The following is a 27,735-nucleotide window of genomic DNA, read 5'->3' on the forward strand; positions in this document are numbered from 1 at the left end:
TTACTGTTGCAAGTTAAATAATACTTCTGAACATAACACTTTTTTTTCCCTAAATGACTACTCTTTTATTCACTGACTTTTTAAAATGTTAAAAAAATTTCTATAAATGTGTAGGAGTTAAAGTATCTTTTATCATAAAAAAGTTGTTCTGTATGAGCTCCAGTGTGCTTTGTTTATCGTTCATGCTCCTCAGTTTCTGATTCTGAACATGAAAGCCACAGAAAACAATTTACCCCTTTCTTTCTCATGTCATTCACATTGTAAAAGGGCAATTATATTTGTCATTATAACTTGGACAAAATATGTACCTTCACCTTGTAAATCTACTTTATATCTGAGGATTTTGCAATAAACTGTAATTGAATTCGCATCTCCTGGCATCTCTTAATAACCTTTCCTGTTCTTGGTATTACAGTGAAGTAAAATGCTCGTAAGTGGATGCAGAATGCAGAAAAGTGACAGTCTCTTCTGCCTCCTGTGACACAGATATTTCAGGCAGTCTGCGTAATTCAGCAGACATTCAGAGCTCAGTAGCTGTGGCTGCTGTAACACAATCCAAGCATATCCAGTTTTTCCAAGACTTCTGCTGAGTTTCACTCTCCAGGAGGTCACTGAGTTTCTGTGAGAGGATGCACCTGGTTGATGGATTTCAGGGTTTCCAGAGGGAACAAGTTTAAAATAGAAGGTAAGACAGGTTCAGTGATGGGTTGATTGTGCCTAGGAGGCACTGGTGACCATCAGCCTAACACAAATGTCCATTCAAGTGACCAAAGGTTCTCAGAGACAAGGCAGAAGACAGGTAATTGTCACAGCTTTTATACCACCACTTTCATGTACAGGACATAAACTGGTGTGTCTGAATTTACATTTCCCCAGCAAGGGGAGCATCATTGTACAAGCTGGTGAAGTATCACAGTTCTTTTCAGAATAACAAAAGAGTAACTGGGAGGGATTTAATTAATAACTAGAAGGAATTCATGAGCTGTAACGCAGGTAATAGCAACTATAAACTCAGTTTTTACTGTTTCAATATAAGTTGCATGGTCAACTAAGTAAAAAATTCCAGTCTAAAAAGTTTCACAGAAGATTTAAGAAGTGAAGAGGAAGGAAAAGTGAAGACAGCAGCCAGTTCTGAATACAGTATCTGTACTAAGTTCCTATATTTATTGTCCTTAATTAGTTTCCAACATCGTAGTTTGTCTACTGTCATCTCTCATTTTATTTGAATATAAAGCCCATTGAAAAAAACACAGTATATTTCTCTTTTCATGACACCACTGCCAGTTCATACATGAAACCTTTCCTCTTCTCAAAAGCTGTATAATTTAAAAAGGTGAAGCAGTAGCAGGTGATGAATATTCATGTAATTTCTCCAGGTTTGTTTTTAGTTTTTCCACTGAACCCATTCAGAGTTAAAAATCCCTCCTCTTTACCGCTCTTAACTCCTGCACATATTTCTCATATGAGCTTCAAATTTTAATTCCTGTAAATGGCTCAGTGTTCATATTTTCCTGTCAACTCACCCTGCCCCCACCACTGGAGACAAAGCTGGATTTAATGACTTAATTTCCCAACATTTTCAGCATCAATGCTTTCAAAGGCAAAAAAAACCCAAACTAACCAAATATACAAAAGGCTGCTTTGTGACTCAGGAAAAGAAAAAAATACACCCTAAAAACCTGTTTATTCCTTATTCCATAGCCTGTATGTCAGGCTAAAATAGGTATGTTAATTATACGTCCATGTCACTCCATCTATATACTAGTGTCTTTTACCTCTCTACCTTCTTTCAGGTGTAAATGCAGGCATGCAGAGAAACTGTGTCTATTTCCTACTTTTACATGAATTATTTGATAAATAAATCTCTGAGTCTGTGTTTATCTGTATTGTGCATGGTCTCTGCATTTCTGTCTACAAGGGACGTGCATTCAAGTGTTCTGACTTGAGCTGCTTTGTTCAAAATAGCAAAATTGAGCAGTATTAGCAGCCATGGTATTGCATGAATTTAAAAATCATCTCCTAGGTAGAACCAAAGCCCTCCAAGTCATCACCTCAATCATGAAGGAGTCAGACTGGAAGGAGCATTTGTTAGTAATGGCAGTGGCTGTAAAATAGAGTTTAATCTCCTGCTCTGAGTCCTGGTAAAATCATATTTATTATACTGATCTACAAAGGTTACACACATTTCCATTGGGCATCAGGACAAAATTAGATTTGATATTATGGCTAACAGTAACTTCCAGAAGGAAAATATTGTGACAATGAACTGTGAAAGGGCAAACTCTAAATGCTGACAGAAAAGGTTAACTGTATGCTGGAGAATGTAATACAAAAAGAACACCCTATACTCCACAAATTTGACATAGAAAGTATGTCAGGAGCAATTCCAGAGACAATGAATGCCAAGAGAAAAAAGGCTTGGGTTGGGGTTTAATCTAGGCAGCGAGTACAGCACAGCTGCTCTCTCATTTCTCCACCACCCTCCACCACTTGTGGGGTGGGGAGGAGACACAGAAAAGTTATGAAAGGTAAGAAATAGCTGAAATATAATAAAACAGAACTAAGACAAAGAATGAAATGGGGAAAGAGAGGAATAAAACCCAAGAAAGACAAGTGATGCACAGTACAATGCTCACCACCCACTGACCAATGCCCAGCCCATCCCTGAGCAGTGATCAGTCCTCTTTCAGCCAGCCCCCTCCAGTTTATACTCTGAGCATGACATTCTAGAGGTGGAATATCCCCTTGGCCAGTCCAGGTCACCCCTGGCCATGTTCCCTCCTGGATTCTGGTGCACCTGCTCCCTGGCAGAGCCCAGGACACTGAGAAGTCCTTGGCTCAGGGAAAGCACTGCTTAGCACTAACCAAAACATCAGCGCGTTATCAACATTATTCTCATACTGAATCCAAAACACAGCACTGCACCAGCTATCTGGGAGAAAATAAAGTCAGTCCCAGATGAATCCAGGATGCAAGATCACATCATTAGGCAGAAAAATGAGCATCTTTTCTAAGGATAAAGAAGCCTTCTTAAAAAACATATGGGAATCTTGTGTAAATAACACAGTATAAGACAGATCTTGTCCAAATGAGACAGATGCCAGGTCTGGTGCAATTCCGAAATGAGGGAAGGCAAGGGAAGCTCAAAAAAGTGGCAAAGTAAAAGACAATAATAGTACTAAGATGTTAGCCACAACAGAAAAAAAAAATTAAAAAAATATACTGTAACGCAGGATCCAAGAAACTAATGGAAAGAGAAGGGCATAACTGAGTTTAAAGCAAAAGTAAAGGATTTTAGTGTTATTTTCAACCACTCTTAACAGCAGATAAAAGATAGGGAAATTTTAAAATTTTTGCACCTATATCCTATTTGTATCACTCTTCCAATACTGTAAGGTCTCTGAAGACTTGAAAGAACTTCAAGGTCTCAAGAGCAGCAGTAAATAAGCTATCATAGCTGCATTTTATCCAGGATCAGAATGAAAAGTAGTGTGAAAAAGGTGACTTACCTATGGAACACTACTTTTCTCCTCAAATAAACCCTGTTTTCCAGTGCAGAAGCAGTAGGATTTTATGACCTTTGATCCCCACCTTTCCCTGGAGTTCTTTGTTTTATTCTGATGGCTTTTAACCACATCTTTCTGGGGCATTAAGCAATCCTCTCTGCTTCTAAAAACCTATAGTATAGCCATCATTCCTCCTAATTTTCCACCTTTCTTATACTTATCTACCTGTCCATCCGGTGTTTTCTGGAGGTTTCAAGTCATCCCTTTCTAAAAAGCCTCATTTGTAACTTCCCAACAAGAGACTTGTTTTTGTTTCCTGATCTTCACTAGAAATCTGCATTAGATATTTAAGCTCTCAGTGAGAATGATGTCTCCATTCAGGAATGCTGCCTGGCAAAAGGATGGATGGAGGGTGATACCATAGGTGGATAAGAAATAGGAATATTAAAAATATTTACAGGTGCTGAGGATGTAATTACTTTCAAAATTTCAAAATCTACAGCTCCACATTTTGGAGAATAATTTTCCAGTTTTAGTTTTTTTACACATGTTAAGCATCAAGCTTCATCTTCTTCACTAGTCAAGAAAGAGACCTAGGTTATTTCTGAGGACAGTTGACCTCATACCAAAAGAAGAGGCAGGTAAAGGTGTGTTATTGAGCAAGGTTGATTCTGCTGGTGTTGTATAGTGCAAAAGCTCACAGGACTAAAACCAATAATTCTTTGTGCTGATTTCCTATGAAGCTATTAAAAATAAATTAACATAATTGGTTTGAGATTTCAGTAAAATCACTGTGACTTCAAAGGGAAAACAAAGCTGTCTGGGTTTGAAGAAGATTTATTTTCCTAATTTGAACCATTTTGTTAACCCTAAATATAATTTTAAAATACAGAAAAAAAAGTGTATCCTGTTTTATACTTTTTCTTTAATTTCATAGATATCAGGGATCAAATTCGGAGCTGAGAAATACCCTTGCAGGAAACAAATGAAGTGACAGAAGAGTGGGAGGATAAGAGTTGTTATCCAAAATGTTCTGACACCATCACACCCCTCCAAGTGTTTGTTAAATAATATATTATTAGTACATACAGCCTGGGAAAACGTCATTCTGAGCAGATGCTGCAGAGAAGGAAAATGTGATCAGGGTGATAAGGCAACAGGCTGGGCTCTAACCAGCGTCCTGTAGCAAAACCTGTTCAGTCCCAGCTGCTCTTAGAAATCATTTAGTACTTCCCATCTGCAGCATCAGTGTATTACAGCCCCAAGTGCAGCTTTGTGAGGAGCACCAGATCAGCAAAGACTTCTGATGCCCTGCAACAGTCGTCAGTGCACTCTCTTGCCATCCTTCATTTGCTCTGGCAGGCTGTCATGTTATATTGCAAGAGGGCTAAAACCTTAGACACCCAAGGTCCTTGATGACCTTTAATATCTGGTCTGGGGCAAATACCAGTAATGATCTGCAGCTCATGTGTCTGTCTCCATAAAATCCATCAGTCTGGATGCTGTGTGGGAAATCCTAAAGCTGACTCTGAAAAGACATCAGTCTGAGATGTGAAGTTTGCCCACCCACCACAAAGGGCACCATGTTTTACTGCATATTACAGACTCATTAGAAGTTTAGACAAGAACAAGTGTTCAAAACCTCTAACAAGACCAGTAAAACTGTGCCAGACACACAGATATCAGCATCTTCAAGCAGGTCTGTAAGAAGAATGAGTTCTCTTTCTTTTTGGATCAGAGACAGTGGACATAGAGAGTAAAAATGATCCCAGTAGATGGATCCCAGCTATAAAACAGGTGTGCCATAAATGTTTGGACTTTCATGCAGATGACCTTAAAAGTTCAGTTGTTGGTGAGAGCTGAAATTTTCAGCAGCAAGGAGGAAGAGATTCTCTCAGTGCATCAGCTGTGGTATATGTGGGGTGAGAGAAAGGGTTAGAGCTTGTCTTAAGGCAGGTGGTGGATGTATTTTTTCTTCTAACTTTTCTACAGCTTTTCAGATGTGCTGGTTTGGTTTTGTAAATATATCCTATTTCATTTTCCTCTGGCTGGAATTAAGTATGATTTTTGGGGTGACTGTAATTGGCTACAAGGTGGTACTTGACACCTCCAGCTGTGGTGCTTAGGGTCTGTGAGTTATCCAGCTCCTGTGTCTGTCCAGAGATACACATTGAAACTGCACAAGGTATTTTGGAAATGGAAATTTGGTGTCCTTGGAGAGTTTGTTCCAGTGAGTATTGACAATCAGAAGAGTATTCTGATGTTTATCAAAATAGAAGAAAATCTAAACCAGTGGTTTCAAGGTTTAGATTTCTGTGGTAAAGAGAGGCCAGGAAAGCCTAGGCAGGTGATTAGGGACCTGTTTGTTTGTTGTTGTTTTTTTTTAAATGATACTGCCAATCTAAAAAGAAGGTTTTCTGCTTGGATTTGAATGTAAGATCTCATAGATTTCTTCAGGAAATCTTCATTAGAACATTTTAGTTTGACTAGAAAGTCTGCAGTGGGTCAGCCCACAAGTACCTGTGTTAGCTAAAGATGGGATTTTGTTGTCAACATCAGCATATTAGTAAAAACCCTATTACAGACCTCAAAGAATTAGTGGATTAGTATTTTTTCTTTACTGTTACATATGGTTTGGTGGTTTGTGACAGCTCCTGACCAGAACATACCGATGCAGACCTTCTTGCTGGTCTTGAAAGGGAAACATTTGAATCACTTCACTGCTGATACATCCCCAGATCAAATCTACCCCATCTTCCTGCCACTCATTCTCTGTCCAGCTAGCTCCCATCACTGTGTCTCCTTTTGAACTCTGTTTCTACAACATTATCTCAGATTTTCAGCTTCATACTTAAAGTAACCTCAATCCAGACCTCTATTGCCCATAGGTATGAAACACTGAAGCCCTGTGTTGGCTGGAAGTTTAACTAGAGCTCTGGAAAATATACTAAAGCAAGTTCTTGGCACTTGCTTTTAGTTACATTTTTGTAACAGATCAAATGCTTATGTCCAGAAGAGCATCTTCATTTCTTCCCCTTCCTTGTCTTGTGTAACAGTCAAACACCTTCAGGCAGAAAATGCTTTCAGATGCACTTGACAATAATAGAGGTTTTATCTCATTAGAAAGAATAAAACCTCAGCAGATAGGTTGGAGAGCAAAATATGATTTAATAGCCTAAATCAAAGTTCAGTGATACCAGTGCAAACATCCCTGCAGAAAGACTGCAGGAGAAAAGGCAAGTAGATATGAAGGCCATCAAATCAAAGGTCCCAGATATCAAATTTAGGTGATTTCTTTAAAAACAGCTTCGCATGAAGTTAAATACACCTCCACACATAAACAAACACACCCACAGTCTTACATAAGCTTGGGTTTGGTCTAAAAACAGGGAAAAAGAGAAGATTCTTTTGGCTTTTGTTAGAATAGTTATCTTTCTTCATGTCTGTGCTTATTCCTGAGAAGTTTCCTTTCTATTGCTTGTTTATGTGCCATTTTTCTGCCTAAGATCATTCACAGAGAACATAAAAGAAGGATTTTTTTGATCCTGACTTCAGAGGAAAAGTCAGCGACGTATTGAGAAAGAGAGTTAAGCATTACATGAAGAGAAGAGAGAGAGCAGGCTGGTGTTTGTGCTCTGCACAGTGACCATTGTCTCTCAGCTCTGTTCTTTGGGCATGGTAGAAACATAGAGCAATTCAGTCATGCATTGAAAAAAACTCCACTTTCTGCTAACTATTTTGACAATATATCAATATATTGTGCAGAAGCATCTGCTGCTAAGGGGTATTCAGAATTAACAGTGAGGTTTAGGCAATTTTCCCACAGCCAAGTACAATGTTATTTATTATTCCACAATCACTTGTCAGAGCTGTCACTTGCCCTGTCACTTCTAATTGCCTCTCTATCAGTCCCAGAGTTGTTTGACATGGCCCCAGTCAAGGAAGCCTGGTAACAAAAATATCAATGGCTTCACTAGCAACCTGGAATGCCAATCACCTTGTGGCACATATTCTACATAATCTCAGATTAAAAGACATAAATGTGAAAAGAGCTTATGTACCTCAAATAATGCAGGAGTCCATCAGTTTTTAGAGCACAATCATTGTGAAAACACTGGTGTTTTTTCCCCAAACATTTAGCAATATTACTGGAGCTGCCACTAATTGAAATATTTTATATTCCATCTACTTGGTATTCAGCCTCAGAGAGAGGGGAAACTACTGCCAAGGCAGTGCAGCATTCCACCTTTGCTCTCAAAATAGTTGTAATACACTGAATACTCCTCTACATCCTTCTTTACAAACAAAATTTGTCTTCCAGTTGCTGAAACCTTGTATCCCATTGCATTGCTCCTCATGTGCACTTCAGATAAGAAAGTTTGTGGGGTTTGTGTACTTTAACAACTATTAGTTCCACCTCTTATTTTTATTACCACATTTTTAGCTTTCTTGGACCCCAAGGATGTTCCCACAGAGGCTGTCTTTTCACATCTGAGCACTGCCCAAGATCTTTCCTCTGCAGTGGGGCTGTTTGATGTAGGTGTCAAGGAGAGCCTTTCTGATTCTGAGGAAACTTGCTTTTGTCCTCTTGAAAATTTAACATTTTAAGTGCCTTTTCGTATCTATCGTCAGCCCCTCATGGCTTGCACGTCTTGTATCTGAATTTGGTTGAGATGTGCATTTAATCATTTTCACATCTATCTTCTAGTGGTGTTTACAATGCTGAGGACTCAAGTGAATTAAATGCCCATTCACAGCCTTGCTACAAAATTCTCTAGAGAGCTGCATTTTCTTCTGAAATAACAGTTCTTGAGATCCTCCAGAGTGTACATCTAAAAATTCTTCAACTTTTCTCTATGTAACATTTCTTAGTCCTGCACTTTTTCCATTGTCATGTCTGCTACTGATGGAATTATGTGCAGCAAGGTATGACAGCATCTTGACATCAGAAATTGCACAAAGCTGTTCAATAATATCTTTTGTGGTAGTGTTTGTGCAGGCAGGTATAGCCTGCCACGGATATTCTCTGATGCTTAGGGTTTTCTTTTACAGAGCCTTATTTATTTCAGCTGCTAATTTGGTGTTGATGTTTGTCTGGCTGGGGGAGGTGTGATGGGCTGTGAGTGAATTCTCATTGCTGAGTCAATTGTACAGTCTGACTGCCAGTAAAGTGCAGTTTTCTCTCTGAAAAGGAGGGCTGGGGTTGCAGGCCCTGGGGGAAATCCCCTCTGCTCTGCCTGTGCTGGCTGTTCTGACAAATTCCTTCCCTTGCAACAACCAGAGTAAGAGTTTGCAACACTGAAGCAATGAAAGGAGTAATTAGTCACAATATTTGCTTCTGCTTTATTCGGTGATCTGTGGGTGCACAATGCCTGGGTATAACATCTTCCTTCTGATTTCTCTGGTTTTTACAGCTTTTACGAAACCTGGAGAAAATCATGAACACTACAGGAGTAACCAGAATTTGTATGGAAGTAAAAATCTGTCTTTGTCCTCCTCATGGCTCTGAGGACACCTTTTGCATATCTCCAAGCCCCACTCAGTCACTGTGCAGGGTCACTTGCCCATGTACACAGAAGCAGTTATAGCTGGCGTTGCTGATTTCCAGGTCTGTGCTACACAGTAGATTGTGTGAAAGTAACAATATCCACATTTCCTCCTTGCTCAGGCATCACCTCAACCACTCACAGAGTGTATGCTGCCTGAAAATAAAATGATTGGAAAGTGTGAATATTTTTATCCTTTCTTTTACCTGCTTCACTGCCTAGTCCTTGTCCAGAGTAAGGATTCAGCTCTTGGGTGGCTGTGGGTGAATCCCAAATATCATTCTACAGCAGCTGACAAAACAATCTGGTTGGTCCAATGAAATTTTAACTTTTTTACCAAGTTAATTCTAGTAGAGTGGACAAGACAGTGAAGGGCATGTGCCTCGTGCTGCCTCTACTATTTCCAATTCCAGGCACCAGTGTTGTCATCTTCAACTCTGTGCAGGAAACACAAATGTTCTTTACCAAAATACGATTCCATGTGATCTGCTCATATACATACATATATATACACACACCAGTGCTGTCCAAGATATGGTGGGACAATTGCTCTCCTTATGAAACAACTTCCAATGACCAGTTCTTGCCAGTTTCTGTCTCTGGTTCCAAACATCCCAGTTTTGCCTTGAGTGACACTTCTTCAGTCTGAGGCTTTGGTGCTGGTCTCATTTAATTCTGTCTGGACAATTTTACAGCTTCCTTACCCTGCAGTAGATACAATTCCATTTATCCAGCTTGTGAAGTCATTAAAGTGTTAAAAGGGATTTTTTGCTTCCATTAATTTACATTAGACCATTATTGCAAACAGATATTGCATTAAGTGAAGAGCATACAGGAACCCTGTAAGGCAGGTAAAACTTTTGTGCTACCAAGTTAACAACTCTTTTGAAAAATTTCACAATTCACTATTTGAGCTCAGCATTTTCCCATTTTCTGTCATTTTCTATTTCTTCCTGAATAGCATGTCTCAGATTTAGTGCTGATAAGCTGATGCACCCATGAGTTTTACTTAACAGAATCAGCAGAAATTTTACCCTTCATCTTTTTTTTGGCATTCTCCTCTGATTTTGCATTACCAAAGTAATTTTATAATTGGTCATGCTATATATTAATGTAAATTTTCTTGATTGCCATATGGATCTTTTCTCTGATCAGAGGTGAGTTATTCTTTGGACTGGATTCATAACTGATGGCTCTAACACTGAGCTGTTTCTGATGCTTGGGTTTGGTTCTCCTCCTGGTGTCAGCTGCACAAAGAAGGACAGCTGTTTTTTTTATTTTTATATGCATAAATGTAATTAATATTATGGTAAATTATTTTATTAAAATTAATGTTTATTTTCTTCTTATAACATATTTTTTAGTTAGGCTTTAATATTTAAAAAATAGCAAAGTAATGTTTGCAAGAGAATTCAGGGTATTTCCTGCACTATTTCCAAATACTTTTTTACATTCTGGTGCTTTTATGGGTTTCTGCTGCTGTTATGTATTAGCCTCATTTCAGGTTTCCACTTTGAGGCCAGGTAAATGTCTGTCCATTTTCACTAGTCATTTGAAATATGAGCTCTGTTCCTACTCTTGTATGCCCTCATGAGCTTAGAAAAGATGGTTTTGGCTCCCCAAACATTTGTACTAAAACTTTTTCTTTGTTCTATTAAACTCTCTGAAATCTGTTGATATATTTGTATCTTCTTCCATTCTCACAGATTCAATATTTTATATTCATGTGATACCTTGTGGACTGGCAAATGCTTTTGGAAATTTCTTAACTACCTGAATGTAAGTATATCACATACTTACTCTATTGCAATGTTTCTGGTTCTTATTATACCTCTGTGTAGCCTGGTAACATTCTTGTAATTTTATCATTACAATCAATAGAAGATATGATTTTTAAAGAGTTTGATTCTGTGTAGTTAAATATAAAAAATTTATAGGCTGCCACCATTAATATTTTCATTGTGTTGGAGGAAATTGTCTTCTTATTTGTTCTTTTTTGAGAGAACTATAATTTTTTAACTTCTGGATTTTGATTTTTTTCTATGCTAGCATCATATTTAGGATTTAACAAAGGTGAAACAAAACCAGATCTGATAGTCTTTCCATTCCTTCTTCCTTACATGGTTCTGTGTCTCTTATATGGCATTTCTAGAGAACTGTTCCCTAAGGATATAGTTGCAATCACTGTCCATAAACACTGTGGTTGATGTGCATTAATGTTTGGAATTTGACTTCTCACATGTGTAAGGATGCACTGCAGAGCCCAGTGACCTCCTGAGGTCCTGGTGGCTCCCCAGAGACATGTCCTCCCCTGCCTGGGACACACAACCAGCTCTCAGCACTGCTCAGAGGGAGGAGAAGCTGTCTCACATGCCAGGGGAAGAATGGGCAGCCCTTGATTGGAGCAGTTTCAGCATCAGGATTCTGGTGAAACAAAGCTGCCTGTGCCCACAAATGAGGCTTGGGTTTTTCCTCCTGGAAGATGTAGAGGAAGGGACAAAGCAGGCATGTGTCACACGACATTAGGAATGGTGAGAAGTATGACAATGACTCTCTTAGCTGTTTTATCCAAGTGAGCAAAGTTTATTATTCCAGCTCTTCTTTTATAGACAGGTCTGAGAAGATCCAAGAGGTAAAACTCTCATTGGTCATTAAAACAAACATCACCATCATTAGTTAAGTGGAACACCACCCCTTGACTGTTTCTTGCAAATAAACAACAACGATCCTAAACAACACCTGCAAAGATTGTTGTCTTTCTCCAAGGATTGTTTGGATTTTTCCTTATGCTTTCTCAGGCCAGCGTGAGCAGCTTGTGTGACTTAGTTTCACACAGGCTGTGTTCCCTGCTTGCTTTTTGCATTTAGCATCTACAGGCATGGCTGCTCACAACAGGGCTGATTGCTGGAAATCTCACTGCTCCTTGGCTTCCCCAAGGTTCCCATTCCAGTTTGTCTGGTTTGTCCCATCCCAAACCACTGTTCTCTGAATGGTGGTGGTCTAACTGACCATGGAAATGCCTCTGGGGAAAAGGTGTTCCTCCCTTTGAAGCGTTTTTTCCTGTCCTTGAGAAATGGACTGTAGAATTGAACAGATTCACTGATTGGTTTACACCCAGTCTCTGTTCTTGAGCTTTCCTCTAAAACAGAGAGTATGAGAAGTTTCCTTTTCCTTTAATGGGAGCTGTAAATACTATATTGTCACAAGGCCAAGGTATTTATGCCTCAAGTTTATAGTTTTGGGCCAAAATCTATGCTTTAATCCAGCCCTGGCTCATGTAAATGTTCCAGAGGAGAATTAAATTCTTTTGCTGCTTAAGACCTTGATTTTTATTTCTTTCCTAATTCTTTTCAATGAAAGGTGGTGAAACAGGGCAATAATGGCATCACAATCCTTTCTGGTCAGGGAATTAGTAATGCTATTTTTTTTTACCTACATAGACACCCTTGAGACATTTTTTCATATCCACCTGCCTTTCAGAGAGCTGCTGGATAATGTAGTATCCTACCCAGTATCCGCTCAGGGTGGTTTTAAATATTTATAAGGCAGGGAAAATACATGCAATAGTTAGGCTATTTTCAGAAGCTTTAAATTGAAACCCAAGACCTAGAAGCAGGAAGCAATTTGGTCTCAAAGTTTAATGACAGAACACAATAGGGACTCCTGGATAAAATTCAACTACAACAAGAGACTTATATTTAAAAAAACCCTTTGCAAGTGTTGCCCTGTTTTCCTAAAATCCTTGTTCTAACTGACATGTCTTCTATGGGAATGGAGAACTTAAACTTCTCAAACACTCAGTTAGTTACCCTCTCAGTGAAGGAAGAACAAAAATGGTAAAGGAGCAGGACTGGATAATGGGAAAGGTTTGAAAGCCTGTTATGCAGAGGGTTGGCAATGGAAAATCTCAAGTTTTATTCTGGTCAGATGTCAAGGTTTAACCTCAGTTGGCAACTAAGCACCACAAAGTCTCTCACTCACTCCTCCCCTGCAGCAAGATGAGGGGAAGAGAAATGGAAGACTAAAAGTGAGAAAACTTCAGGGGTTAAGAGAAGAGCAGTTTAATAATTTAAATATTTTTTCCTAAATACAATATTTTTAATAATAAATTGGAATGAAAAGGAAAGTGACAATACAAATACATAAATCACATGAAAGACAAGTGATGCAAATAAAAGCATTTGGTCATGACTGACCAACCAATGTCCAGCCAGTCCCTCAGCAGTGGCCCCAAACTTCCCCCACCGATTACTGCTGAGCATGATGCCAGTATGGAATATCCCTGGGGTCAGCTGGGGTCAGCTGTCCTGGCTGTGTCCCCTCCCAACTCCTGCACAGCCCCAGCCTCCTCGCTGGTGGGGTGGGGTGAGGAGCAGAAAAGCCCTTGGGTGTAAGCCCTGCTCAGCAATACCTGAAACTTCTCTGTTTTATCAATGCTCTTTCCAGAACAGCCCCCTACTCACTACTATGAAGAAGATTAATTTCACCCCAGCCAAAACCAGCACATCAGAGATTCAAAGATATATGATTCCAGATGTGCTTTCATTCTCAGATAAAAGTTTTTCATTGCAGCTGCCTAAATTTTTGAACTCTTGAAAAATTTTATGTGCATAATCTTATCCATTATAGCAAATAAAGTACCTTTCTCTCCTTTCTTCTCTTCTTTTTTTCCCCAAGGGATTTAAATTTGGCATTGAATTTCCTTTCAGCTTCAACTTGTTATATTTCATACATGGACCTACATTTTTGTCAGAAGCTTCTTTCCTCTTTTCAAGAATTATGTCTGGATCTGGAAGAAACTTCAAGTCATAAAGATCACTGTTTCCTTCCTTCTCATTCTTGTGCATTTTTTATATCACTGTCTGTAGTTTTCATCTTTTTGAAGGCTTACTGCCTTCCTTTTGAAGCTGGTTTTGTTCTTTGAACAATACAAGAATTCACTGTTTCTGATAATCTTTTCTCTTTTAAACTATTCTGTAATTTAGATTGCTTTCAGCACATATTTTATTTGAAATGTACTACACAACTACACTAACAGGTCAAGAAAACAGTTCTCACTCTGCATGTTATTTACTTGTTTCTTTCATCTTCTTTGCTCCTTGTGCCAAGCATTCATATAAACAATGATTGGCAACTTTTTTATTGGCAAATCCCTCTCTGCTTTGGCCTGGTCCCTTGCATTATCCATTTGTCATTTCAGAGTTATTGTGCTTTTGACTGTTGCCATGAGGTATTAGTTATTTGATGTAATCTTCTGTCTACTTTGGTAGCTAAATTGAAAGAGCAGTTTACGTGTTGCATTTGATATAATTCTGATGTTGCTGTCAAAATCATTTTGATTTTGCAATCAAAATTGCTATCATTGACAAATCTTTGCCTGCCAGTTCTTATGAGGGAGATTCACAATGAAGGAACACCTCCTCAAGATCCTCCTTCACAGCCTTTTTTTAAGTTGTCTTTTCTTCTTGATTCTGGTTTTGTGCTCCTGTTTCTGATGCTGCTCAGCTTCTCCAGGTCTCACACGGGTCCCTTCTGAATCCAAGTTCCGTGAACTTCAACAGTAACACCTTTTATTTTACTGACTCTGTGCTGTCATCTCCTCACCTGTGATTCCCCCTGCTCCTGGTGGAAGTCAATGGAAGCAACATTTTAGTGTCACTGCTTTCTGGTGATTTTCCAAAGGCTCCAGGTTACAGTCAGCCTCCCACCTGGATTTCTTCAGGAAATTCTCTGAAGATTTGGAGGAAGAAAGGCAACTTAATTATCCAGCAACTCTCTCAAAGGCAGGTGAATAAATGTCTTGAATATGTTTGACAGTTCAAAAGGAGGGCTGACCAATGGGATTATAATCTCTTTTACGTTGTCAAATGTTGCTGGAAAGCATGAGGAAGTTGAGGCTGAGGGAATTGTTAGTAGTGTTGAATTATTTTATCAATCTGGGCTGCATATCCATGACCATGGGTCTATAAGACAAACATAATATTTAACAGTCACTACTCACAACCAACAGTGGCATTCTCTTACCCAACAGTGGCATTCACCTGCATCATTCATATATACTTCCCTGCTATATGGACAATCACATTATATGCCAAAGTTTGATATGAAATCTAACTTTAGATCCCATATGTTGTCTGACACTTTTTGAAAAAATATTTTTGCTTACAGCAGGTAAGAGCAAACTACATTGAACAACGGAGAATCCAAGTATGAGTCTCAATTTTAATATCTATTTTCTTTATTATTTTGTTTTTTATTTATTACCTATGGAAAGACTACAGGTTAACAAGAAATGTGACTTTTCCTAGACTAGACCCCACCTTCATTGAATAACAGCCTTTTAAAAGAGAGAACTTTAAGACAGTGATGGAAAGACTTTTCTTCTGCTTTTCCACATGAAGAGTTCAAGGCATAGGAGCAAACAGGGGTACAGATGGTTCATTGACATGAATTGCAGTTCATAAGCTGTCTGCAGGCAGATGCCCCAAATGATAGCAGTGCCACAATGGAGACCTTCTGTGTCTGTGCACTTCAGAGACTCCAGAGTAGCTGTCACCATCCTGGTAAGACAGATTCTCTTACAGATTAGTTCTGAGGAAGATAAGAATCTGATTCTGAGTGACTCAGAGACCCATTTAAACACCAAAATATCTTTTTCCTTTGAGTGAGGGTGACAGACTCAGTTGTGATGTCATGATTGCAGAATCCAGTCACTTTCACACAATTTGGTGAGAAAGAAGAATCCCTGGTCAGGACACTTTTTTTTTTCCTCCCTTAAAAAAATGGCTCCTCTAGATGGCAATGCAGAATATGACTTTGTTTGCATGCCCAAAAATCAACCTGGTGAGGTGCTTTCTTCTGTGTGGATGATACAGGGAGTCTTGTGAGCTTAGTCCTAACTTGGGAAGCCAATTAAACATATACATTAAAATAAATGTACCCTGTGAATATTTCACACAGGAGCATATTTCACTCAGGTCCTGGTAACTCTAAGGAGCTACCCATAATCACTGTCCAGTTCAGAGCTCTGAGAAGAACAGGACATCTGAGAAACCATTGAGTAGATGGTATTAGGACCCCAGTTCTCTCAAGTGGTGCCTATACCAGTGTATTAAGGAGTGCCAGGGCAGTGGCAGTGCCATCTACACTGATAAGTTACTTGGGGGGTCCCTGGTGCCATTTTGATCATCAACAACCATTTCCCTTTCAACAATTCCCAGGCATGAAGGAGTTATCACAGGCTTCAGCCAGATTGTATGGAACCACTCATCTTGAAAATAAACTGGTCTGGAATTATGGGCAAGGCATGACCACAGAAATATCTTGCTACTCTAGAGGTAATCCTAACATACCTGGGGCTGCTGCTGAAGTATCCAAACAGAACTCCCTTGAAAAACTCACAGCTTGTTTACACAGAAAATTCAATTTTTTTTGCAAGACTAACATTCACTTATAATGACAAATTTATCCTACTTTCTGCTAATCTTTTATTTTGTCTGAGTATTGACCATTTTCAATATTTAATTATCACCATGATCAAATAAAAAAAAAATCATTGTATTGAAATCAGAGCACACATATGTGCATGAATTTATAAGACTGCTCTACAATATTTCAGTAAATAATGGGCTCTTCACCTTCCCTAATAAACACAAATATAGACAAACCTTATACACCTCATCTGCCTCCAATTCTAAATACTCTCACTATGACACTTTCCACTGATTCAAGATATGAAAAACAAGGAACATTTTCTGGGGGACATCATGGAAACATTAAAAGATTATCTGAAAACCTCTGGGAAACAGAAATTCAGAAGCAGAAGGAAATGCCAGTTAGTCATACATTCCTGATGTTCCTCAACACAACTCTGTTCTTCCTATTAGCAGAGGAATAGTCACAGCTTGGACTGAGATGGGGCTAAACCTGCTTCTTTTCCTATTGCAGTGTTCCTGAAGGTCTTCTCATCTTCCAAACCTCCTACTCTATTTTCACCTTCCCTCTTCTGGTCTGTTGTCAAAAGACACAGCTTTTGCAGCTGCCTGGCTGCACTGACTGAATTGATCAAGAGATTCTGCTTCAAAAGACTGTAAGAAAGGTTTGAAGTCTTCACCTCCTGAGGTTACTATCAGGGCTTGATGAAATCTTTAGTCATACCTCGAACTTTCTGTCTAAGATGTGTTTTTTTTTAAAAAAACCTTGACATGACTTAGTAAAATTTAATAATTGTCTGTGTAACTGATTCTATATATTAAAAGAAAAAAAAAATAATTTAGTGCTCATTTTTAACATAACTGTGTGCATTGTTGTGTTTAATTAAAGTGATTCATTAAAAAACAAAATTTTGTGGAAAGTTCTGTGGTAAGCAAGCTTTGTCTTCAGATGAAGACTTTGCTATATATTTTATAGGATCTGTTTCCTAATCTCAATCACATGGCTGCTCAAAGAATTCTAATGAAAACATTAACTTTCTTAGAGAAAGATTCAGGGGTCTCTGTGCTCAGGGAACAGTTATGAGTATCTGAAAACTGTCATAATAACCACAGTTTATGGCATTGCAAAGGGCAAGCACTTCATGAAGCAATCATAATGTGGTGACTTCCAAGAGTCAAAAATATCATTGCTTCCCACTACTCGAACCTAAAAATGTTCAATTTACAAACAGAAATGTCAGCCTAGAAAAAAAAATCCAAAATTCATAAGCAGTTTGTCTGGAAGCACTCTCAGGTAACTCAGCACTTCATAGTCCCCTCTTCACTTCATCCCACTGAGCTACCAGCTGGGTGCCTCATGAAGTCACAACCTTTCCTGTCTCTGTGGGAGACTGACCAGACTAACACACTGCCTTTCTTCTGCTATCCCTCTCTCTCAGACATATCTGAAGCACCTTTTTCCTCCTAGAGTTCTTACTCATGGGTTTGCAATCCATAGAGGTTGATCCTTCCAGAGCCAAGTGGGCCATTCTCTTTCTACAGACCTTTTTGAAATCTTAAGGAAACAAAATATTAGTACAGGAAAATTCCTTTTTTTCCACAGCAGAAAAATCAGCTTGAGAGGCACAAGAAATGGGGAATAATTAATGATTTTAGCTACCATTGTAGAAGGAAAGTAGAGTAACAGATACACTTAGTAGAAATGAATCAGATTAGAGGGAAATTGGCTGTAAATAAATGTAAGATACAAATTAGAATAAAATGTTTATCTTCATCTTTTCTCACCTAGATATTGAAGATACTAAGGCATTATTCTCTACTATTTGTCTAATTCCTTACCTCAAATTTTATGTTTTCTATTTTTCATAGTATATATTTAACACTTGGGAGTTGCTGATATTCCAGTATGATGTAGAAGCAGGAGCTTAGATTTTCACAACAGAAACATCTACATTGTCAATCCCAAGGAGACCCAAATCCACTGAATTCTGCAGGTAATCTTACATGACATGAATCACTCCTACTTTGGTTCTTTAACAAGCAAATATAATGTAGAAAGTAATTTAACTGAACAAAGCTGGTATCAATAATCTAAAAGGCAGGATTCACGTGATTTTTTTATTTTTTTTTTTAAGTTTTTGCTGATACTCAACCACTTGGGCTTCTCCTTTTATCAGTGAAGTGAGATTTTTACTGCTGAAGGCTGGTGTGTTACAGACACACCTTAACACAGGATGTCTAGAATGCTGATGATAAGTGAGCTGTATTTCACTACATGGGTGTTTTTTGTAGAATTCAAACTGAAACAAAATTAAATGGTCAATTATGTTTGTTGAAATATTTAGTGGGGAGTTAAGAAATATTTAACTATTAATTTTATGCTTGGTAAAAACATTTTTTTTATAAAAAGCTTACGGTAAAACTTTTTCAATGTCTTTTTTTAAAGGCTAGAGTATTTATTTAGTTGTTTTTTTTTTTTCCATTCAATTGTACCTAAAATATAAGGCACAGATGATGCATAACCTTCAACTCTCCTTTTAAAAGTTCTATGTTGTGAAACACTTGTCTAATTATTTTTGTTTCCACTTAATTAAAATTAAACATAACCAGACCAAAACATTTTCTAATTTGCAGCTCTCCTCCTTAAATCAGTATTTTTTGAACAATATGAACTGTGTGGTTTAATTAACTGGGAATAAGGCTCTTCAATTTGGTCCTGTATCACATCTTGTAAAAAATAGTGTTTCTAATCCTGCATTAATTTACTCCCCACCATGACTAGTGCAGTTCAAAGACAAAAATTAATATTTTCAGGGCTTAGCTATGCACAGTTATCTAGACTCCTATCTTTTAATCTTGATTTCCACCCACGCCACAGCTCCCCAAGCAAGAGGATTAAGAAAATAGGACAGTGAGTGCATTACTATCATTGTACTCTAATGCATATGGAAGTTATTGGAGGATAATACAGTACTTTATCTAACCTCAGCCTGCTCCAAAGTACACTCACCAAGTCACATTTAAATGCCCCACTATGGATGCTATTATTTTGTCCTTGCACAGTCCTTGACAGCAAAGGGAAATGGTTTGTGAATTTTGACATCCAACTGTTACAAGGAGGAGAGCTAAGACATAAGAACCAGGGATTTTTTCCCATTCCTACCCACACAGCTCCTCCAGTCCAGTCCTTAAGTGAGTCATCTCAGTGGGGTTGGTATGAGAACAGGGTTAGAAAAAGTTACTTTTGCAGTGTAAATCTGGTGCTATGTTCATGTTACTTTTCATTGGTAAGATACTGATGCCCTGCACCTGCAGATGCTGTGCTGGTGTGCCTTTTGGAATGGCTAGCAGTCCTATTCCAGGAGCAAAAGTCACAACTTTTGGGAAAAGGAAGTGAATTTCCCTTGGATTGGTATTGCAGTGATGACAGATGTCCATCCTATCACCACTGGATCAGTTAAAGCACGCAGTGTGTGAGAGGCAGTAGGTAAGAAACCTGACTTTTTGGTTCCTCTAAAATTTTCTTTCTAAAACACTGTTTTCACAAAGTTCATCCTTGTATGGGAAAATGACTGGGCCTGTAATAATCTTACACTGTTATCATGTTAACAAGCAACCCAACAGATGCCTTATTGGTGGAGGTAGGCAAAAAAGATGGAGGAAATGGAGGGGGGAACACAATAAAATTTGGTTCACATCAGAAAAAGAATTACTGTCTTCTATGTTTACACTTTCATTGTTGTCAGTGGCACATCTTGATGCTGCCACCTGTGTGAAGTAGAGTTCAGATGCTCAATCTCATTAAACTACAGCTCCCTAAACTTCTTCTTCCTAGAATTACATTCAGTGAAATGTTTAATTAAAGACAAATTCTCATTATTGTCTTATTCTTTGAAGTTGTTCTACTGGAATATATCTCTACTAATAAATACAAAATTAACTTTCATGCCAGTATGTTCCATTAAAAAACTGAAACAGAACTGTAACTATTTCCAACAAATGGATTCTGCACATTCTATCACATTACAGAAAGAGAAAAAGATGTTATTGAGAAAAAGAACAAAAAAGTAGTTACAAAGTTGGTTAGCAATGGACATTAGGCCTGAATATTTTTGATTTAGTATTTGGACATATGACCAATGTGGCACCCTGACAGAAATGGAGAATGTAAATGACTGTCCATTTACACATTCTTCAAATAAAAAGGGAGATTATGTTTTTTTCACTGATATTTTAGCCTAAGTCACATCAGAAGGGATGATAGGTGCAGAAAAGACAGTTATATTGCAGTTAATCATTGGCACCATTTGCTGTGCTACAATCATTATCTTGTCTGATTTCAAGTTCCTATTACAGAAATGGCTTAACCTTTGTCTTGTATCTGCCAGACCCTTGAGGATGTCTCAGATACCATGAGCCACTTTCAAGTAGTGCTGAGTACTTAAACACAGCTGACTGAATTGAGTCCTTACCAACAGCTGCAAAAGCACAAGTGGCACACAGTAATTTAATACACCAAATCTTACTAAATTTGCAGAAATTTAAGAAACCTCTTTAATTTATATGAAAGTCCCATTATTTTCAGTACTTCTGCTTTGTTAAGCAACAGATTTTGGGTTTTTTCTGAATTAAAAGAAAATACTGCAAAGAAAGCAAAATGATTTAGCTCCCTCAGAAAGTACATACAGGTTGATAATTTCTGAAGCTTTTACAAAAGACTTTGGTCTTTTCAAGTATGCTCCTTGGATACTTCATCTATTTTTAAATCACTCTAACGCTTTGTCTCCAAAGGAAAGAAATGACCTCTTTGTGATCTACACTTAACCACAGCATGCAGGAGGTTGGACCTGATAATAACCATATAAAAATAGGTATATTGTGTCAGAACTGTGCTGGAGTTATTCCACTATTTTATCTCTGACAGTGGCCAGCAGTGACTATCTAGGAGGTGGCATTATGCTGCAGATACTAATACTTCCCAAAAATACTCTCCTTGCCTCCAGCAGTTTATAGAATCATAGATCCATTTAGATGACTCAGTGACTTCCAGAAACAGACAGCTGTCCTTGTAAATAGCAGCCTGGGAAGATTCTCTATCCAGCATGAAAGCTGCTCTCTTCAATTTTTTTTCAATTTGCCACTTGCTAGTTTCCTTTAGGTTCATTTCTGTTAGGCAATTTGGTTTTGTACCAGAAAAGACCAAAAAAGTTGATCCCCGTCCGTCTTCTTTAGGACACCTATGATTTATAGGTCTCCATAATACCCTCCTGAAGTGTCTGTTTGCAGCTTGAAAAGGCCTGCCCTACATAGGATGCAGAACCTGTTCCAGACCTTTTTTATTTTCTTTCTTTTTTTTTAAAGTTAAAAGGTAAGGGGATGAGAATATCATCCCCTACAGAAGATGTGGACATCCTGTGGACCTGTACAGATGTGTTCTCTATTTTTTCCCTATGAGCCTGGATATTCCACTTGCTTTATTGACACTGCTTAACAGTAAGTTAATATTTTGACAGAATTATGTCCTGAAACTCCAGGTGTTGTTCCTGAGTGATAACAGTGCAATCAAAACCAATCATTTCCTATGTAAAATTTGGACTGTTACTGCTTCAGCCTCACTTAAAATTTACCTGCATTGAGTGTCACCTGTCTTTTTATTGCTTCATTATTCAATGTTGTAATATCTCCCAGAAGCCATCAGCTTCCCTGTCTTCCTTACCACAAATTACTTAGTGTCATTAGCAATTTTTTGTCTCATTATTCACATCCCTTTCCCAGGACAAACACTGGGAACCTCTGCCACTGACCTACCTGTGCTGGAAATCTGATTGCTTCCTGCTATCCCCGTTTTCCTAACAATTAACAAATAATTCAACCAGAAAAGGGACTTCCATTTTATACTGCAGCAGCTTTATTTTGGGAAGATTACTTTATGCCTTTCTTTGGCTTTTTATTGAATAGGTTTTGGAAGTTGAGATAAATATATTAACAAGTCCAAATGAATGTATTATTATTAAGTCCACATATTTTTTGGTTCTTCAAAGTACTCCCTGCAATCATGTAAGGGTTGAATTCCTTTACAAAGGATACCTTGGCACACACCCACTATTTATCCATGTGTCCATCAATTCTACTTCTCATTAAAGTCACTGCTGGGTCTCACACCATTGCTCTGCAGTTCCTGGAGTCTCCCTTCAAAGATCTATTGGCTTCACATTAAGCAATTTCCAGTTCTCTGGAGCTTTTGCACAAGTATATTGATCATATCTATCCTATTCAATTCAATTTATAATGATCACATTGGTCTTTTAGATGAAAATTTGTGTAATATTTTTGTTATATAAAGACTATTAAGTTATACAAGATAGGAACAGTCATTAGATTCTGTTTATTGCTTCACATTTACAGTAATTACAACATTTCAGTAGGAAAAATTCAAAATTCATCTTTTTAAAATGAAAATATCCATTAACATAATCTCTGTGAGACTTCATTTTCAGTAGATCTCAATTGTTTATATCTCATGGGCTGCTTTAGATATCCATTAGCATAAAACAGTACTTTCTTTTGTCATTCATTGCTCAGTGTTTAGCATTTTCTCTTAATCAGAGAGAAAAAAAATGAAAAAGGATTCTGTGAATAGGATTTACTACATAAGTATAAAAACCTAATACAAAAAAGACATTCAAATATGTTTTAACTTCACCCAGTGCAGCACACAGCCTACTTAGCAAATAAATGATAATTTCACAGCTAGATAAGACCTGTTCTATTTAAAGCTGTGAAATCAGGCCTTAATTGAATCTCACCTACCATTTTACTTTCATTAGGAAACAGCACCCAAAAATGTGAAAACAATAACATTATTCAAATTAAGATAAATAACATTTTTTTCACAGGTGAAATACGTTTGGCTTTTGAAGATTGGTACTTTTCCATCATAATAGTTTTCCACTCAATGACCTGATATTTACTTTTAATTCAGTTTGGTGCGCTTTCAAATACAGAGTTAATATCAAAAGAATGGCCTTTGATCACTATGGAAATTTGAGAAAACTCATGCCTCAAATCCACTAAATATTATTTTAGAAATCAAATTAGCTGCTGCCTTTGGCAACACTTGCTGGTTTTTGTATCACAGTGCCTCTCTCATCAGAGAAGTCAAAAGAATGATGTCCAAAAGATATGTGAAAAGCATGGTGTGTAAGGGTCATTTTTTCAGTTATTATTTGTAGCTGAAAAAATTCTCGACATTTAATCTAAACTATTGCTTTTGTTTCTTCTAATACATGTAGATCAACAGGCACATTGTAAAAAATGACTAATCTCATCCTAAAATGGGTTTGAGAGAGAAGAGGTAAATTGTTATCTCCTGTTCCCCTCCTTCACAGACTCTAAAAGTGGGCTGGACACTGAACTGTTTGATAATAAAATTTAGGCACAAGGAGTCCTACCCAGAGAAGCAGAAAGGATTCACAGTCTGTGAAAATTTTCCTTCACTCTCCAATTTCCCAAACCGCTGGTTTTAATAATATGTAAAATCAGACTGGTGCCAAAAGGTCTTCCTGTAGTGATATGCTGCTGCAAGCAGGATTCCCTGCCTTGTGCTCTCTTCCAGACCAATGAACTGTCTCATCATGGCCTCATGTCTGCTCAAGGTCCATGTCAGGTAAGGAAGAATCCCACAGGCCTGAGCTGTCAGAGTGAATAATACGTAAAAAGCTGTTTAATTCTCAAAGGAAGAGTGGTTCAATAAAACTATCTTCCTTACATAAATGGGTATTTAGAGAATAATACCCTCAATTTTACCTTACTCATGGCTAAGAAACTAATTTTTCAGGGGAATGGTTTTGGTTTGGTTTGGTTTCCTAAGAGTAAACTTTCTTTTTTTTAAGGCAACTGCTGGCTTAATTTTAACACTGGAGAAATCTTAAGTCTTTGGATAATAGTTTAAATAAGATTTAAAAATTACTTAGAGAAATAATACAACCATTACTCTATTACTTAGAGAGTAATACAACCATGAAGTAATTCAGAAGAACACCATTATTGCACTTCCATATTACAAAGATATCTTTTTCCAGTCTTTAGTTGAGACAGGAGATTGCTTGTGATGGATGCGGTACAGGAACACGATCTACGTCAGATGGAGACCCACTGAAGTAAGACTGTCTGCACTGTGGTCTCCATAATTCTCTAACACTGTGTTAGGATGTTCATGTTTTGAGTCCCATCAACTGATCTCAGCCTCCATGCTGTGGTGACCTCTCATTTCCCATTTTCAATGTGGCTGTGCCAGCCCTTGACAGACTTACCCCCAAAACAGACACATCAAAGTAGACAAAATAAAGAGACATCAAAGATACAGAAAACCTGACAGAGGGGAGGCAGCATAGAAGTAACAACGTGCCTTAAGTGAATTTCATGTAAAGTGGATTGCAAATTGTAATTTTGGACCATGAAATCTGGACCATTGAATTTGCTGTCATACAAGCAGTATCATACAAAAAGTATCACAATTACTGGTTCCATCCTCATTAGTCCTACCTCCATTAATTCCCTCAATACCTACATCCTGATAAATATATGTCTTGGGGTGATTTTATGATACTGCATCCCCTATCCTCTGCTTTATGCCCAGAGGAGATGCCCCTTTCGGGACGTTTCCTTCTAATTTCTCTCAGACTGAGACAATATTCTATGGAAGAAAGGTTTTTGAGGAGACCAAGGTATTTAAGAGAGAAAACCAAGACTAAACACAGGGAACTAAGCTAATAAACTATTCAGATAACAAAAGAGATGTAAGGATCTAAAAATAATTTCACCACTTCCAAAGATGATTGCATTTTTCTGCAGTTTAGCATCGAAAATTGAAATGCCAGAGATACAATATTAAAGTGAGAGGTGGAAAGGACTTAGTGTGAAATGGTGCCAGGATTTTACACTGTAATGGAACAACCCCCCATACTCAAATATATTTTATTACAGAACGTCCCAAAGCAAGATGATGTTGGGTCCCAGTCTCAGAGTTGTCTCAAGTAGAAAAGCAAATGGATTCAGAGTGTCTGTGCCCTGTAAACGAAGAGCCTCAGGAAGCAGAAGGGTTCCACCTTTATTATTGGAGCATGTCTAGAGATGGGCAGTGGAACTGGTGAGGGATCTGGAGAGTAAATCATGTGAGAAGCACCTGAGGGAGCTGGGGATGCTCAGCCTGAAGAAAAGGATGCTCAGAGGAGACCTCTACAAGCACCTGAAAAGGGGCTGTAAGCAGGTGAGGGCTGGTGTCTTCTCCCAGACAGCTAAGGGCAGAACAAGAGGAACTGTCTGCACTGAAGAACATTCAGGTTGAACATCAGGAGGAATTTCATCACTGAAAGGGTTGTCAAACGTTGGAATGTGCTGCCCAGGAAAGTGTAGAATCACCACCCCTGGGAGAGTTCAGGAATTGCCTGGATGTGGCACTCGGTGCCGTGCTTTAGTTGAGGTGTTGTTGTTTGGTCAAAGGTTGGACACAGTCACTTTAAACATCTTTTCCAGTCTAAATGATCCTATGATTCTATTAATTCCTATGCAGATTCAAGTCAATTCCTAATGGTACATTGGTCCTATTTCACGCTGAACTCAATTGTTAAAACAATTTACGGTTGTAAAATCCCACTTGATCCAGCACAGCAATATGTTGCCATGGAAACTTGAATCTATCCAGTCATTAATAACTTTCTTCACACGGGAACTTAAGTGCTGTATTTTTCCAGATTAAATCAAGCTACAAGTTTCCCATCTGACAGTAATATCAACAAAATTTATAAGGAACTGTTTCATTAATGGTATGCCAATGTTTAATCTGAGTCACATTTAATAAAAATAACATTTAAAACTACTATCAAATTAATATCTAAACCAGTAAATATAATAAGAATTATATATTTTATATCTTTAATAACATCTAGAATTGTGTCATGAGATATATCTATATATTTGTAATAATATATAATTATATTTGCTTTTTTGTGTTCTTTAACACTATAATTTTATATAATAATATAAAGACTAGAAAACTTTAAAAGTTTTCTCACAGTGATACCTTTTTTTTCAAGTATGTCAATTTTCATAAAGCAAGAAGGAACCTCCATTCTTTTAACTGTACTTATAATTTTAACAAAAGTTTTTTTGCTTACTTATTTCTCTTCATCTTGATCTTGGCTAGATAGTGACCTGTAAAAATAAACAAGTAGATTCCTAATAATGTTCAGAGATGAAAATATGATTTTTATGGGACCTTATGTATTAAAAATATGCCCATCAAATACTCAGAGACATATCAGATAAACATCTGGGCTTTTGGATGATAAAACACTGAAGTTATGATTCATTATTTTTTTATCAGTGGCAGTCATTAGAATAGCTAGCTGACTTTTTTTGTTGAAACTGAAGGAAAGAATTTTTTTTGTTAACCTTGCCAATCTTGCTTTCTGTTGTGGTAATTTGCTTCCCTTCCTTTATTCTCCTTCTATTTTCAAGCTCACTGACCTGTACCCATCTTTCATATGGTACCTCTGACTGTGGGACTCTCCTGACGTACTCAAGTAGCTCAATAAGAACAGGAGAAGAAAAGCACAGTATGTGAAGTGGGAATCCTCATCAGGAAAAAAAAATAAAAAATAAAAAATTGCTGAGGGCACAGTGACTGCAAACTGCAAATCTTGTGATATCGGAAATTTTGAGTTTTAGCCAAAGCTTTTGAAATAGTCTACAGTTGTTTGCTATTTCTAAAAAAATCAATAGTTTTTAAAAAAAGAAAACCAGTTTCCTGATAAGTCCTAGTTACTATAATAGTTTCTGTGGCCAAACAAATATAGAAATACACTGACAAACAGGAAGACCATGTTTTATTTTTGATTTTTCCCACCCACAGTATGACATAGGGTACATCACTTCACTCTGCTCTCCATTTCCAGCTCCACTTTTGTCCAGTGTCATTGTGCTCTTTTCCTTGGGGTCTATTCAAAGGACCCATGATTGGTTTCAGAGAGCTGTGAATTTAAGGGCTGATGTGAAGTGAGCTCCTGGCCAACACAAGCAATAGCTTTTCACTGTGGAATTCCTATATCTGGACCATTATTTTTCAAACAAAGAATGAGTCAAGAGACTCAACAAAAAAAATGAGAGGTTTTTTTCATCATTTCCTGCTTAGTGCTAGCAGTTAAGGCTTGTGTCTAAAATTGTACTGTCTGGTATTATCTTCTAAACACT

Source organism: Cyanistes caeruleus, chromosome 1 (assembly GCF_971803275.1).
Source record: "Cyanistes caeruleus chromosome 1, bCyaCae1.hap1.1, whole genome shotgun sequence".
Lineage (NCBI taxonomy): Eukaryota > Metazoa > Chordata > Aves > Passeriformes > Paridae > Cyanistes > Cyanistes caeruleus.